Source organism: Micromys minutus (assembly GCF_963924665.1).
Source record: "Micromys minutus genome assembly, chromosome: 5".
NCBI lineage: Eukaryota > Metazoa > Chordata > Mammalia > Rodentia > Muridae > Micromys > Micromys minutus.
In genome coordinates this window covers 82,037,957-82,055,544 of record NC_137974.1, presented here as the reverse complement: position 1 = coordinate 82,055,544, position 17,588 = coordinate 82,037,957, and positions in this window count along the sequence as shown.

Here is a 17,588-nt window from a genome sequence, read left to right as displayed (position 1 = left end):
TACCCTCCAAATTCAACTGAGCCAGGTATAGAAAGTCAAGGGTGGGGGTACTGCTAACCACTAACACAACGTGAGCCAGTCCTGCACTAATCATAATAGTGGCTGGAACTGCTCCTGACACACTCTGAAAGGCTGAAATATCAAGCCTTTTGCTGTCTGGGAGATTGACCTTGAGTCTGCTCCTTGCTACACTAGACCCTCATTGTCCTGTTCTTCTTCTGCAAGTCAACGGAAAAGAGAGAGACGCTGTCATGATCAAAACCTTTTTCTTGCCACCATGACTGAGTTATAAAAGTAAGATATTTCCCTTAACCAGGTTCTTCAAGAAGCAATAAGCCATTTCAGCCTCTATTTGGGTTTGTGGACATGGAATGCAGCTGTTTCTGAACACACAGAATACAGACAGCACTGAGGCACATCTGAACAAGGAGGGCCTCCAATCGATGAACCAAACAGGAGACTTAAGGTAGCCAATCCTTCAGAATCTAGCTAGCATCTGCCAATGGCCTTTTATGTCTTCAAACTGCCTTATTTTCAAAATCAACCTAATAAAAATCTAATATAATTTTGCACCACTTCTCCTGACTTGGAATTAGAGTTTTGAACCCATATGTGAACCTATTTGTCATCGGGTTTCCTGACATTTTTACTCTGAAGTAAATCTTTAAAAGTCCCCCCGATACTGCTGGGAAGGAAGTCACTTCTTCCATCTGGACCGAGGCAGTGGCATATTTTGTAACGGGATATTATGCACACCTTATTCATTTGACTTGGGCAATGGTGACATTAAGATTAAATTACAAATGTTGCAATCCACCTGAGCTGGCTACCTGTACCCTGATCTTATCACCAGCCCACTGTAGGAGTTGGGAACTTTCTTGTCATCTTAAAAACATATGAATATAACCAGTTCCATAACTCTTGGGAGATCTCACCAAAGCAAGCAAAAAAAAAAAAAAAGGATTACTTTGTCCTCCTGTAATTAAAGAACACTTTTGAAATTGGGTTTTTTTTTTCTTTTCCTAATGAAATTGGGTTTGTGGGTGTCATTCATCAATCACAGATCTCATACACCCTGTCATGACAGAAAATGCACATTCTCTCCTTGATCCGTCAAGTCACCTACTCTGAGGCTACCCAAGCTTTGTTGCTTTCTGCTGTTTGTCTTTCTGCCTAGCTGCTGCCCTGCCCCAACAATAAGAACTACGAGCATCAAGAGAAGTCTTCCCATCTGCAGAACCTAATACCCGGTATCCTCTAGCCTTGTCTCCTGACTCCCATGAAAACTGGCTTCCCCGCAGCTTTTTCTTTATCAGCAATGAGCACATCATCATTGGCTCAGAGCAAAATTCTTCATGCATGACCCACCATCCCCCATATATGTGGTGGGAAGTCAGCCCATGTGGATGAGTCACCAGTTTCACCCATGACCCCTATCCTACCTGCAACATTCCCCCACTGTCTTCACCCACAATGTCATCCGGTATTTGTGTTTTATTGAGAGCTCTGTGAACTCTGGTGCCTCATCAATATCTCCTGGATGCACCGACCCCAGAGAACCCCCAAGAATCTAAGCCAACTCACGAAACTCTCGGGTACCCTTCTACTTTAGCAAGAGGAAAAGCCAATATCCTAGAGTGTCCATGTGGACTTATTAACAGGATGCTATTGCCTATCAACTCTGTGTCTCTGTATCTTTCTGTCCTTACTGTTCATTGAAGGTATAAGCAGAGGCCACTGGTCCCCCTTGCTCCTTCTGCCAAGACACCTCATTGCACTTATTCATGGACTTCTCCTCCAGCCTGTGTCTAAGATAGAACTTCTCCCTGAGGTTTATCCTGGTATCCTGGTGTGCTTTCTGATGCCATGATGAAACTACTTGGACCAAAAGCAGCGAGGCAGGGAGGAGAGGGTTTGTTTGGCTCACAGGCTACAATTCATCCTTGAAGGAAGTCACAGAAGGCACTCAAGGCAAGAACCTGGAAGTAGGAGGTGAAGTAGAGACTAAAGAGAGATTCTGCTTACTGGCTTTCTTTTCTGGGCCTGTCGGCTATAATTCTCATACTCCCCAGACCCACAATGCCCAGGGATAGCACTGCCGTCAATGATCTGGGTCCTCTTGAATCAAATAAGAATTAAAATGTCTCACAGACCAGTCTGATGGAGGTGACATCATAATTGAAGATCTCTCTTACCAGGTGTCTCTAATTTGTATCAAGCTGATTAAAAACTAGCTAGCTCAACTAGAGACTCCATGTTCTGATTTTTCTTCTCTTTTCTCTCCTGTTGTTCCTTAATTTCATTTACTTTGCTTTTAGCTTTCTCATTTATTTATTTACTTATTCATGTGTGTGTATGTATGTATGTATGCATGCATGTATATATGTATGCATGTATGTATACATTTATGTGTGCATATATGTATGTATGTATATATGTGTATGTATGTACAGATATATCTGTTCCAGGAAAGCATGAGTGCATTGAAACATGTGTGGGAATCACAGAACATCTCAACAAAAAATTCTTTTATTCCAACATGTAGATTCTAGGGATCAAACGCAGGCAGCAAGAGCCATTACCCACTGAGTCAACTCACCAGTCCTAATATTTTTAACCCTTCAATTTGCCTGTCTTTAGTTGCTGCTGAGCTTGGGGTAAATTCACTTAATAAGAACCAAAGCATCTTAAATTGCACAGCCTCGTGACAGTGCCCTCACAGCCTTGAAAAATCACCAGTACTGTGTAACTGCAAAACGTTGTCACTGCTGCCACACTAGTCTTGTAGCTGTAGCCATGACTCCCTGTCCCTCCCTCCTCACCATCCTCCCTGTCCCTCCCTCCTCAACTTCCTCTCCGTCCCTCCCTCCTGAGCTTCCTCCCTGTCCCTCCTCCTCACCTTCCTCCCCATCCCTCCTCCTCATCTTCCTCCCTGTCCCTCCCTCCTCACCTTTCTCCCCATCCCTCCTCCTCACCTTCCACCCTGTCCCTCCCTCCTCACCTTCCACCCTGTCCCTCCCTCCTCACCTTCCACCCTGTCCTTCCCTCCTCACCTTCCTCCCTGTCCCTCCTGTCTCACCTTCCTCCTTATCCCTCCTCCTTACCTTCCTCCCTTTCCCTCCCTCCTCACCTTCCTCCCTGTTTCCTCCTCCTCACCGTCCTCCCCGTCCCCTCCTCCTCACCTTTCTCCCTGTCACCTCCTTCTCACCTTCCTCCTCATCCCTCCTCCTCACCTTCTTCCCCGTCCCCTCCTCCTCACCTTCCTCCCTGTCCCCTCCTCCTCACCTTTCTCCCTGTCCCCTCCTCCTCACCTTCATCCCTGTCCCTCCCTTCTCACCTTTTTCCCTGTCCCTCCCTCCTCACCTTCCTCCCTGTCCCCTCCTCCTCACCTTCCTCCCCGTCCTCTCCTCCTCACCTTCCTCCCTGTCACCCCCTCCTCACCTTCCTCCCCGTCCCCTCCTCCTCACCTTCCCAGATGAGCACTAAGCCTTTCTGTGTCTGAATGGGTTTGCCTAGTCTGAATAATCAACAAACTGAGACAAAATACTGTCAGGCGTCTGGTTTCTTTCATTTGACATGATAGTCCAAGGTTCCTTCGTGATGAGCACAGATCTTCAGTAATTCCTTGTAATGGGTAGCTAGCATTCAGCTGGGCGTATGTGAGGTGATTGATCACCTATATATCCAGCTATGACATTTGAGCTGCTTCTGCCTCATGAACACTCCTTTTTGACTAGCTGGCCCATCAACTTGAAATTGCAATATCCCTTTCCCTATTTCCTATCTCCTCAGCCACTTCAGACTTTCTCTTGGGTATTTGCTACTTTCTAACATCCCACTTATGAGCTGTATTTGTTGATTTTCCAATTTTCTCCACTGGTATATGAGTTCTAGAAAGAAAGTCATCTTTCTGTTTATTTATGTATTTGCTTTACAGCCTGAATCCAGCGCCCCCTCAGGTCCCAGTCTCCCTTCATACAACCTCTCTCCTCAGCCCCTCCTATCTCTTCTGAGAAGGGGGAGGCCTCCCTGGGTATCCCTTGACCCTGGCACATTAAGTCCTTGCATGACTAGTGAATCCTCTCCCCCTGAGTCCCGACAAGGCAGCCCAGATAGGGAACAGGATCCACAGGCAGGTAACAGGAAAGAAAGTAATTTTGACATTTATCTTACTGTATGATTTGTGTGTGAAACAGGGAAAGCTCACACACAGGCATACATGCACACGTGCACACACAGAGACACACACACTCATGCAAATGTGCACTCATGTGCACATGCACACACAAGCACACACTTGGTTGAATGAGCCGAGACAGCCGTAAAGGAAGAGCTTTGGATCTGACACTCAAGCTTCAGGGTGCAGATAACAAAGGGATGTACCACCACCCAGAGACCTTAGATCTCCTTAAGCATTGACTTTCCTTTCCTCTCTCATGTTCTGTCAGGCGCCAGTCACCCTGGGAAGATCCATGGGGGAATCTTGCAAAAGGAAATGATCATTAGCAACAAACAAGAAAGAACTCTGTGGGATGTCACCAGCATTCCTAATTGTTTCCATGTGTTCAGTGACTAACACATAAGTAAGCCATTCAGACCTCGGAGCAGTTATTGCATCACATGCCCCTGACTATGTGTCACTTGGGGTACAAATTTGTCACACCTTAATTGAATCCAGGTGTATCTTCTTTTGTGTAGCAGTCACTGTGGCTGTGACTTTTCCCAGCATCAGGAATTCCCCTGTGTGTAAGCCTGAGAGAAATGATAATGTACACACACACAGAGAGTGCTCTGAGAATGGCCACGGTGGTTTGGTTTATAAAAGAAACTAGGGACATGCAGCAATGTCTGCCAGTAGGTACATGAATGACCGCCTGTGCTCAGCAACAGGAAAGGATAAAGCACCGACTTGTGCAAACTGATTTAATCCAAGAAACATTATAATGACAGAAAGAAGTCACACTTAAAATAATCTACGTTGTGCAGCCCATAGATTTGGTCTTTCAGAACTACAAGGAATTAGGCAATTTAGAAGAGGAAGAAGGGTGATCATCTGTAAAGGAGGATGTAGAAAATACAGGGAACATTGTAACTGAAGTGAGGGCTGTAGTCTATACACTAGTGGAAACTGATCTGGCTTCATGTGTAAAGAGCATATATTTTGCATATTAGACAAACAAGATAGTACGGTTAAAAAATTTTTTTAAGCTGCAACATTTCTCAGTACTCTAACTCATGGAGAACTAAATCATCTTGTCTAAAAACAAGCCATGCCCATAATACCAAACCTGAAAATGACTCAGAACCCCATTCACAGAATTGGTAAAGAAAAGGAAGGCATAAATCGTCGGTGATAAGTGGAAGAAATTGCTGGCGCAAGGATGTGGCTAACTGATGACTCTCAAAGACAGCATGCTCTAAAACTACGGGATCATTTCAAAGTTAAAAAGCAAGTTCTTCCTCCAAAATAGCTCAAGCCAAAGATGCCAAATACAGAACAGTTTGTACTGTCCTTATGTGATGCTGAGTGATGGGGGTTACAGATTCTGGGTCTGGAAATCTAGAAGCTGTGTGGATGGTTCACTGGAAAGGGAGGGGACAAAAGGTTGGTTTCCTGGGAAGAAGAGAGGCAGCCTGTGCTGGATGTGGCTTAGCGGACAGAGACAAGGTCAAATCGCACTCAGAAGAGTGTTCAACCATGCCTTGATTAGAGACTTCCTTCTATACATGTGACAGGAGACCATTGTACTAAAGTCAGTTCTGGGAGCCGTCACAGCAGGAGAAAGCTCTGTTTGTGACTGTAGCCATGCTTTATTGCCCCTTGACACAATCCCTGGTGGAAAAGATGACTCTTAATTTAAAAGAAAGAATTCTAGGAACAAGTTGTTCTCTTGGTTGCTGCTCTTAATTGATTATCATCGTTATTGTGTATGATGTGTTAACACCAGTGAGGTAATCAAAAGATAACTTGTATGGAGTCAATTTACTTCCTCCTCCTTTAAGTGGGGGACTTGGAATTGAACTCAGGTTTTTAGGTTTGCACAAGTACCCTTACCTCCTCAGACGTCTTGCTATTCCCTCTCTCAATCCTGGATGTTCCCTCCTCAAACCTCTGGCTAAGTTTTCCCTTACCATCTTTTTTTTTTTTTTGGTTAGGTTTCTACTTAAAATTAAAGGCAGTCAGCCAGATTTATCTACAGATTTTTAGATAAAAGTCAAGATGGCCTTAAAAATATTTACCAGGTCCACAGCACAAGCACTGACAAGCCAGAATGACGGCTCTCCACAGTGAAGGGCAGACCGTATCTAATGGCTGACAAGCAGAAGGGCAAAGATGCAACCTCCAATGAGTACACTGTGCCTTCACTGTGACAGAAATCCTGCCTCGGTTTCCCACTTGCTGCTCTTTAGGATCAGATTCAAGATGACCCACCCTATCTCAGGTTTAAATCTGGAAGATTTACAGATTCTGGGCTTTCAAGATCCCATATTTGTAGTAGTCAAAGAAAAAGAAGCCCTGGACTCAGAGATGTCAGGTAGAAAGGTGGGTACCTATCAGTTCTGCTGATCCACAGACTACTAATGCAGCATACATCAATGGAAAACCAACCCAATAGAATGTTTGGTCTCAAATTGTTCTTAATCTAACTGGTCGACCACCTACTAACTCCTTTACTTTTAGCACCTGACAATAATACAAGTTTCTCCAAAATCTTCATTTCTGCACTAAGTCATTGAAAAGTAGAGATGCTGATTTTCTATTCTATGCATGCTGTTGTCTCTATGAATCAGGTTCATTTGAAGTCCTGCAAGTCACTTTGCTGGGGAGATGCCATGCTTGGAGGATCTGTGATTCCGCATGGAGCATCATTAGCTTCATGGAGAGCGCGGGTCATTTGCTACCACCATGCTACCTTCTCAAGTCATGTTTCTAACCACAGCACTGTTGGAGCTAACAGTGACTGAAAACTTTAGAAGAGCAAGAATCAGCTAAGAGGTGAGCCTCTAGGTACAACTGGGACAGTTCCTGTTGGGTTAATTAAGGTGGGAAGACCCACTCTAATGGAAATAAGTATTCACTTTTAATGAGTCCACACATTTAAAGTAAGATGTGTGGAAATACTCTGTATTAGGTAATAGGGGGTGGGAAGTTATAACAGATATCAGAAGTTAGCCAGGTCAAACACCTAGATTTTGAGGAGTTCCCAAGGAAGGGTCATGGGGAGTATTCAAAGGACTGAAATGGACTAATGACTCATTGGTAAGAATTTCCTGACCCTCAGCATTTTGTAGAGTGAAACATACCAACTCTGCACTAGTCTTTCAACTGCAACATGGTGAACCTCAAACTACTACGTGGTTTAGACACGGGTCACCACTTCAGACACTGGAGCTATAGGAAAGTACCAGACAGAGCAGAGAGATACAAAACTGCCTTATGTTATAAACTTCATACCCCAGAAGAAAGAGATAACAGATAAAATAAGTAAAAGATCATGTACCATGATCTGAAGAGAAAATGGTCAGGTATAGGAGAGCACTTTACCACAGATGATCTGAGAGGGCTACCTAGAAAGGAGCCTTGCAGAAAAACTTCAGAAACACAACTCACACAAGAGGACCAGGACAGTCTAGAGCCCTGCTCAAGAGGGATGTCCCAGGTCTGAGAATTAGAGAGGTCCTGTGGTAAGGAAAGCTAGAGACATAAGAGAGAGTCAGACAGTCATTGAGGTCACTTCTCCTGAGTCCCGAGCATGTTCCCACTAAGTGGATGGAAACCAAAGCAGATTTTAGGCACAGGTCTGTATTTTGACGTAAGTTCTAGAGTCTTCTGAATAAAGAAGATATTTTTAGGACACTAAAATTATGGATAGATTCGTGGAGGCAGGAAATATACTTGCCTCATGGAGCAAGGCAAAGAATCAAGGATAATACACAGCTCACTGGCATTTAGGAAAGTACTTTGGATTTGAAAACCTAGCCTCTTACATTTAGTTAGGAACAAAAAAAATAAGATGAACAGAGAAGGAAAAGATTATTGTTTACATTTGGATTGGATTTATCTTGGGATGCTATGAGATGAGCAGGTCATTAGATGTGCTAAGCATGGGCTTGACCACTGTGCTACATCCTCACTGCCTAGAATATGTATTCAGAAGGATTTGTAGTGTTAGCATCTGAGAGGCTAAGGCAGGAGGTGTGAGGCCAGCTGGGGCTACATAGCAAGGCTCTGCCCCCAAACAGAAAGAACAGATATGGAGAGATGTGCCTAGAAGGAGACAGAGAGAAGGAAGGAAGGATAGATAGAAGGAGGGAAGAGATGAATGAATAATGAAGCAACCAAGAAACCAATGAAAACACAGCAGGTAAACATGCAAAACTTTGTAAGGACCAGAACCCTTCCACTTGTAATACTGTGTGGTCAATTAAAAAGAAATATATATATATATTAGAGCTCTTAAAACCAGGGGCAAGTCCTTCCTGCCCATCAACCTTCCTGTAGATTCCATTGCTCTATGGGTCCAGATATTTAGGTTGGAAAATGCCTTAGGACCAAACTCTTCCCCTCAACTACTTAATTTGAAATAGAGAGAACCCCAAGCTCCTCTGGAAGATCTGTCCCTTGCACATTATCAGCTCCAGTACCCAGAGAGCTGGACAAATAGAACATGCTCAGAGAAGGGTAGGAAAACATAAAGATAACAGTGATGCACTGACAACACGGCCTGTTCTCTCTTATCACAACACTAAGAACTCTAACCCAATTGACCTATAGAAAACACATATCAAGCTTGGTGTTAGTTCCAACATGCTGACTGGCTTTCTAGACAACAAACCCAAGACTTAACAAAGAGAACCAAGCTACCTAGAGTTCAGGCAAATGAATACAAGAACAGAAGTTAACACTGCATTGGGGTTGTAGCTCCAGGATAGAGCACTTGACCAGCATGCAGGAGGTTCTAAGGTCAAGGCCCCAAACCCCAGTAAACAAGATAAAACATATGGGTTGGGTTTAGGATTGGGTTCTGAGCTGTCTGCCCCCATTGATCTCTGTAGAGAATGGTCAAGGTGAGATCTAGATGTTCATAAGGGGACTGGGGCAGTGGTGTACCCACTGGTGCAGATACACAAATGCACTTCCTGTCTGGTTTATTTTTTTCTTTTTCTTTTTTTAATGTCTGATAGAAACTACAATAAAAAAACAGATGTTCAGTGGGAACATTTTAGGCCCAGTTCTGAGTTATTTTGCTGCACACACTCTTCAGAACACCTTCAGAGGGACAAGATATGGGCTGTCAACCTGAGTGTCAAAGAAGGTACCACGACAAGAGTGGGGGAGAGGATCAGTGATTCCTGATTCCCATGGGAACTGGTCCTGATTATCCCATGCCTCCCATTTCTCACTGCCCTCCTCACATCCTTCCCCCACTACCCTACAGCCTGTCACTCAAAACTTTCATCCAGAAGTACTTCACTACATTATTTTCAGGATTGTCTGGTTCCCAGGGATAATTCAGTTTTCCCTGGGCATTCAAGACGCATGCTCTGAAGTTTCACCATCTTCCATGGCCTCACCCTTCTCAACACTGTGGACCAAAATCCCATCTCATATGCTAGAGTTCAAGAGATCAAATTTATTACTCTGTGGCTTGTTTTTGTTACTTTTAAATTCCAATTAAAAATGCTATTTTTCTCACAAGGTTGGAACGATTATCATCTTTAACCTACGTGTGTATTGGAAAAGGCTTTTCCCTTTAAGATGAAGCCATCTTTGGTTAAATGAATGACAGATGAATAAATAAACCCTCAAAGGTACTTACCATCAGCCAGAGGTCCTAACCATCCTCCTTCCTCAGCTTCCCACCACCAGAATTTGTCAACTCTAAAAGGTAACTTCTCTAAAAGCCTTATGCAAATACGTTACCACCCTATCTCTAAACACCTCCCCGTTTCCTTATCAGTTATGATACAGGAACCCAGTGGCTGATAGATAGAAACTGGCTCTGGTAACTCAGCAATAGCCGTTAACTATCTTCTCGAATTCTACTGTTCGTGTTAGAGATTCGACGAGATGGACTCCCAGTTTTAATCTTATCTTCATGGACCTTCAAGTATCATAAAAACAAAAAACCAGCCCAACTTCTGCTGGGCGAAAGGTCTCTTGCTGTTCTCGGGGAGCAGGCAGATAGACTGAATTCCCTACAGCTGTGCTCTGAGGGTGACAGTGCAGGGCTCTGCAGCCACCATTACTCTTGAGACTCCCGTGGCAAGGTTTTTGAAGACTCCGGCACATGCTGTGTACTTTAGTATGTGCAACCAGCTCCTTGTGCACTGACTGGGCTCACACATCCCTTGCAGCCTTGAACAGACAAGATGCTCAGAGAACAATTATCTTATCTGAGCCACTGACTGGTACAAATGAAGACAGAATCCAAAGCCCCCATAGCTGGGCTCTTTCCACCTGTTTCCAAACGGCTTCTCTAGTCCTTGTAAGAAAGGTTTTATGGGTTCAGGTTAAGTGTTCTAGAATACTAAATACACAGACTTTAGTTATCTATACAATTGTTTTTCTTCACATTAGGAGCTTTTGAACCAATGGGCTCTGTAATTAACCAAAGCCCTCCATTTGGAGAAAGAATGTACACTTTAAGTACAACCTGGTTTGTCCCTTGTTCATTATGTAATTTGGGGAATTTTGTTTTGATCTCTCAGAAATTCTCTTGTGCAAAAAGTCTGGTTGCTAGTAAATAAATAACCTATGTAAAGATAATCTATAGTGAAGATTTTCTGTCTCATGTGGGTACATTCCACTTGGCAAAACTAGATTTAAAAACATGAAACAAACAAGCAAGCAAAAGCCTTCAGGATTTATTTGACCAAGCAGAGCTCTTGAATACTCAGCAGATGTCGCATCTGGTCAAGTCAGTAGCACGTCTGAGACAGAGCCTGAGTTTCAGTCTTACTTTGTTGGTTGATTTGTTGTATTTTGTTGTTATGTGTTGGTTTGTTTGTTTGTATTTTTGTCCTTGTGTCAAGAGATCAGTTACCCATATTTCAGCCAGACCACCCCTGCAGTTACCGATGTCATGAATCCAAGCTGAAAGGCCAGCAAGCAAATGACAGCAGAATACTTACTGTGTAGTCTGCACACATAGTGTGACTTTATATGGAACCCTTTATTCCCCACTGCAGGAGAATGAAGAAAACACACACCAACAGGCCATCACACACCACCCACTGGTGCACAGGCCCAAGCCTGTCACAATCATGCCAGACACAGGCACTCAATCAGACACCACACACTAACTGACATGCCCAAGATTAAGCCGGACACTCAAAGACACTCGAGCATGGGACATGTTCTTAGCTCCACAGGATGCACTGCTGTAGAGTTGGGGGAGGGGATATAACATTTCATAAGCTTCGGAATCTTAGAGTTCAAAGTAAGAGATCTTCAGAGATCAAAACCCTTTTTGAAAAAAAGAATAAATTGTTCCAATATTACATGTTTGTGTTTGTTTTGCTTTGCTTTGTCAATTTGGTGCAGTCTAGAATCATCTGGAAAGGGGGAGCCTCGAATGAGAAATACTACCATCATATTGGTCTGGGGACAAGCTATTGGGAAATCTTCTCATTTAATGACTAATGGAGAAATAACAGCCACTGTGGGTAGTGGCTCCCCTAGACATGTAGCCCTTGGTTGTGTAAGGAAGCAGTCAGAACAGATACGGAGATCAAGCCAGTAAGCAGTGTTTCTCTATAGACTTTGCATCAATTCTTGCATCCAGGTTTCAGACTGAGTTCCTGTCCTGGTTTCCCTCAATTATGGACTTGACAAGGAAGTATCAGATGAAATAACCCCTTTCTTCCTTCTTTTGACCATGGTGTTTATCTCATCAACAGAGAGAAAGCTAATATGACAGCCTTTCTTCATGAGCAGATCTTTTCCCCATCTCCTGGTGTGGTTGGCCTATGGTTCCACCCTAATTTTTGATCTCTTGATATCATTTACTGTCATGGTTATGACAATGACAGTGTAAAAACATGGCCCGTGTTCATCGTGGTTATTTATCTTTAGAATGGTCTTTATCAATCCTTCACACTTACGTCTTTGGTGCTATCTAAGTGAACAGTGGTGATCCCAATGTTCCCATCAACATCTTAGAGAGACCGATGTTGAGATCGTTCAGACCTAGACATGAAAATGTCCTACTGAATAAATATGTGGAATGTCTAAGTGGTCCTGTATGGGTTTGGTGTGTGTCTATTTGTAAAGGCTTTGAAAAGTGTGGGTCTCAGAGACCACTAGATCACACCCAGCTCAGTGAGAGTCTAGTCCAACTACCTTGGAAAGTCTCCTCAAACCCGAAGATCTTGGATGTCCCCAAATTCAGTCTGACACACTCTCATTTTCACCCAGTAAAAAGAACTCTGCCTCTCAAAGCTAGGACTCCCTAAAGAAACCAGATACAGTCAAAGGCGGTTTGTGAGGATGGTGAGATGGTTCATGGGTGAAAGCACTTGTCCCCAAGCCTGACAACCAGATTTATATCCCCAGGACCAACATTTGAGAAGAAAAGAGGGAGCTCTTTTTAGGATGTCCTCTGTCCTCCATAAGTATTGTACTGTGTGTGCACATACACACACACACATGCACACACACACACACACACACACACACACACACACCATCACATCAACAAAAACAAGCAGTCACAGATACAACCCCACAAATACAGCACAGACATAACAAGTGTCTCAAAACTAAATGTCCTAAACCCAAAGGTAAGCTGGGGGTTCTGTGTATGCACAGGGGTTGGCTAATGAAAATTCAAGGCATGTCTGAACAAGAAAAGAAGAATAACATCTGTAACAAGTCACGTTAATGACACCTTCTGCTGGTGGATGGCATGCAGGCAAGTGAGCTCTCTGGAGACTGTCCACCATTTTGCACAGCAGCGATGGTTGCACCTTGGAGAGACAAAGCCCTGGGGATTGCCTCTTGCTGTTGCTGTGCATTCTCATGCTTGTCATCGCTATTCACCTCAGGTATCTAGCATGGTGTGATTAGGTGTAGAGAGACCCTAATTGCCTATAGTTTGGTCTGATCTCCCCTTGGGAGACAGCCTGCTCCATTGGTCAATTTCTCTGTAATTAAATATGAAGACAAACTTTCATAAAATAATATTGTTTATATAAACTAATAGTTTTACAGAATTACTGACTTGATTTAAAGAGTTTTAGGAAGTTCAGGTAATAGAAAGTTTAGTGAGGGCTGGAGAGACGGCTCAGTGAGGAGTTCAGGTCCCAGCAACCACACGGTGGCTGACAATCATCTGTAATGAGATCTGATGCCCTCTTCTGATATGTCTGAAGAGCGTGGTGGTGCACTCACATACATAGAACAAATAAATAAATCTTAAAAAAAAAAAAACCAATGTTGAAAAAGATGGTCTAGGTTGTTTTATCCAAAAGAGATAAAGTTAGAATTAGTGGAATGTAGACCTTCATTGCAGAATAGCGAGGGCTGCAGAGGCTAGAAAGGGTTAGAAAGGAAGCACAGTCGGCTTCCATGCATCATGAGAATGTAATTGTCCTTAGAAATGGAAAATAGGTTTGGAACAAGTTAGTGATCAAAGAAAACATTTTATTCTAGGTTGGGTCTGAGTTCATATAATCCAGGGATGTGGCCACCGGTTTCAGTGTACACCATGAAAAGACAGAGTTATAAACAAAGAGTAATAATTCTGAGTATAAGAATAAGGGATGGATGATTAGCCAATTGAGCTTAACAAGATTTCAAGAACAGGTAATATGGATGATCTGTCTCTTGGGAAGTGCAAATGACCAGCAGAGATGCATAGGGAAGATCTTGAGGCTATAGACTGACTTACTTCAGCTTCATTAGTCAGTAACAAAGGAATTACCACGTTGGGGTTATGGCGAACTTGTAGAGAGAAAGATAGATGGGAAATGTTTAGTTAGGAATGAGTTTCAAAACTAGAATACATAATCAGTAATTCTGTTTAATTTCCTTTTCTGGGATGGTTTTATTCTGGTTTTGAAGGATATGTTACCATGGTGATTTATTTTTCTTAGAGAACATGTAATTTGTGGCTATGAAGAGGTCTTTTCCTTACCTAGAGAATTTTGTCTTGGGTTGTGTGTGTGTAAAGACATATATATATATATATATATATATATATATATATATATATATATATATATATATATATATATATATATATATATATATAAACTAAGGGAGGGAAATTGTTGGGACCTGCTTGTTGAAGCTTTGCTCCATCCACCAAATGTGTGTGTGTGTGTGTGTGTGTGTGTGTGTGTGTGAAGTTATTGTAGCTTGCTCATTGGATCGTGTTTCATCACTGAGCATATATGAGCAGGTGCCTCTTTACACTGTTTCCAGCCCCCATATCACCTCCTTAGACTGCTGAACACTGTGGGAACTGGTGTCCACTTTCCTACAACATTCAACGGGAAATACAACCTCAGCTTTACTTTGTGCATGCAGAGTAGTAAATTTGTTTGGAACACTCACAATGTCATAAAAGAGAGGGTGTCTCCTCATGGACAGGAACAGGTCTAAGCATTTGCCCTTAATGAATTCTGATTTACTAACCTGTTCTGCAGAGGGGAAGACTGAACTGCAGTAGCTCCTGCCCGCCCATCATCTTTACAGAGTCAAAAGTTACAATCAGGCGAGAAGTCTAAATCTCTACCCTTTACTCTTACTGCCTCCCCAACCCTCAAAAGTTCATGTGTGTTTTGAGGATAGGAATCAATATTAATGGACATACTCACTTGGAAAAGAACTAATCTTCATCTCAAACTTTTGATTTTTACATTCTCTATCTCAGAGTGACAGAGAGAGGGGTGGGGTAGAGAGAAAGAACAGGAGGAAAAGGAATAGGAAGGGAGGGAAGGGGAGGGAGGGGAGAAGATAGGAGGGAAGGGGAGGAAGGGGAAAGGATGGGAGGAAAGAGAGGGGAGAGAATGGGAGGGGAGAGGAGGGAGGGGAGAGGATGGGAGGGAAGGGGAGGGAGGGGAGAGGATGGGAGGGAAGGAGGGGAGGGGATCATGAATTCCTCCTCAAATTTAGTGGTTTCTATGAAACTTTCAAAAATATTTTCACATTTTAGCAAGATTCTCATCTCTGCCTATTCTTGGATAGATTAATCAAAAGAATGACCACTTGGGAAGCTAATCATAAGCTCTCCAGATCAGGTACCTCTATTTGGTCCAACAGCAAGCCTCTGAGAAGCCTCCAAATGACGTTCCCTGCTCACTCTTTCTGGACTCCTCAGAGCTGGACTGTGACAATCACAGGTCACCACCCAGTCTTCTCAGGAACTGATCTCCCTCACAGTATCTCAATGGAGCACTTGGACAAAACCAGTACAGGAGCCTCTGACCCACAAGCCGATGAGTGTGAATTCTCCAGGTCCTGTCAAGTCTTCAGAGATGGGCCCTAAGACGGAAAAACCACCCAATTCTCTCTAATTCCTGACTCTTGGAAATCATGTTAGACATTAATGTTTGCTACATAAGCTGCAGTAGACAAGTAAAGTATTGTTACCATTGCTGATCTTTCGTGTGGATCTCTAAGGACATAGAAGCCAAGAGTACCTTCTCAGATAAACTGCCTTGACTCTTCCTCCTTTCTTCCTGTTTTTGTAACTTTATTACCCTTATACAAGGTCAAAAGCTCAACTCCTACCCATACCCGTGGGCCTTGTGACATCTATGACATCAGGAAGCTGGCAGCACTGAGGTTTTTATTATCAGAGGAAGCTTCCGCTCTTAGAGATCATCCTACCGCTCTTCAAAAAATATCTGGCTCATTCTGATGAGATAAAGCATGTTCTTGTTATGAGTTCATTCTATGCATTTGATAGAAACCAATTCATTTCACACTGGGTGGAAATACTGTATTATGTATCACCTACTACCTACCATACCTCTGAACCCCAAAACCTGTAGACTCCATACTTATATTTATTTTTTGTGAAAGTAGATGTTATATATATATATATATATATATATATATAAAATCTCACCATACATCAAATTAATATATACATTAAATATATAATACACTTGAATATATAATAGTGACATTAAGTATAATATATTTAAATATATATTTAATGTATTTGAATTAAATATCTATACATTATATTATATGTACATGTTGTTATACATACACACATATGTATAAACAAACACACATGTCCTGGAATAAAGAGAAATACTAAATTATGATAAATAGTCAATCTACCTAATACTATAATGAACATAAAGATTTTGTTCCTAATATCAGAGCTTTGAAACAGGAAGATGGAATTTGAAAATTCAAGGGCAGATACAGGAATCTTGAATCATAGCCAGACATTTTAACTCTCTTCTCTCAACAATAGTTAGACTAGATAGAAACCCTCTGTATCCTAGGATAAAGAAGAGTTCGAAACACTGTCCCACAAGATCACAAAACTGACATTTGGGGCTAGAGAGATGGATCAATGGTTAAGAGCACTGACTGATCTTCCAGAGGTCCTGAGTTCAATTCCCAGCAACCACATGGTGTCTTACAACCATCTGTGATGAGATCTGATGCCCTCTTCTGGTGTGTCCGAAGACAGCTACAGTGTACTTATAATAAATAAATAAATAAATAAATAAATAAATAAATAAATAAATAAATAAACTTTTAAGAAAAGACAAAGTAGACATGAAATTATCTCAAACTTGCAAAAACTGCCATGCAGCAATAGTGAAGTTAACATGAATAAAATCAATAAAACAATAAAATAAGATCAATGACAAGACGCAGTAAAGAGGGGCTTGCCGCACCTCCTGCCTGGAAGAGAGAACAGCGGATGCCAAGGGAGAGTCTTGACCATCACCTAAAAAAGTGACAGTGCAAGTGAAGAAACTGAATTTAAAAAGGTAGAAAGGAAATAGCATCAGCGCAGAAAAAATGGAACAGAAAAACTATCAAGAAAAGCCAAGGATACCCAAAATTGGTTTGTTGAGATTATCATAGTTGACCAGTCCCTTGTAGCCATGCCACTGGAGACAAGAAAGGAAGAAGACAGAAGAGCTGCCGAGTCAGGGGAAAATCATTAGCACTGTAAGTTCCTACAGATATTCACAAGGAAAACATCTCAGTCAGTGAAGGGAACAGAGTGGAAGGCTGAGAAATGCAATAGGATGGGTGAGTTTCAAAATAGCTATGGGGAGAGGGAGAGACAGATGAGGCGGGGAGCACGTTGGTGTGCTCCTTTCTTACAGAAGTTCTGGGAAATCCCTGCTGACGTATGATGACAAGATCGAGTGTTCTCGGCGGGAGGAGGAGAAGGGGGAAGGGTTTCACAAAGGTAAGTGGAAACACAGCTTTCTCTGTATGTTCATTAACGTCACATGTATCTGTGCCAAAAGCTTGCCACAATCTACATCTTAAGAACGGACAATGCATCACATCAGTTACATCTGAATAAAGCCGCAGAGTCTGCGCCTATTTTAAAAGGCAGCTTGTACCATCATCTTAGTGTCTACAATACATA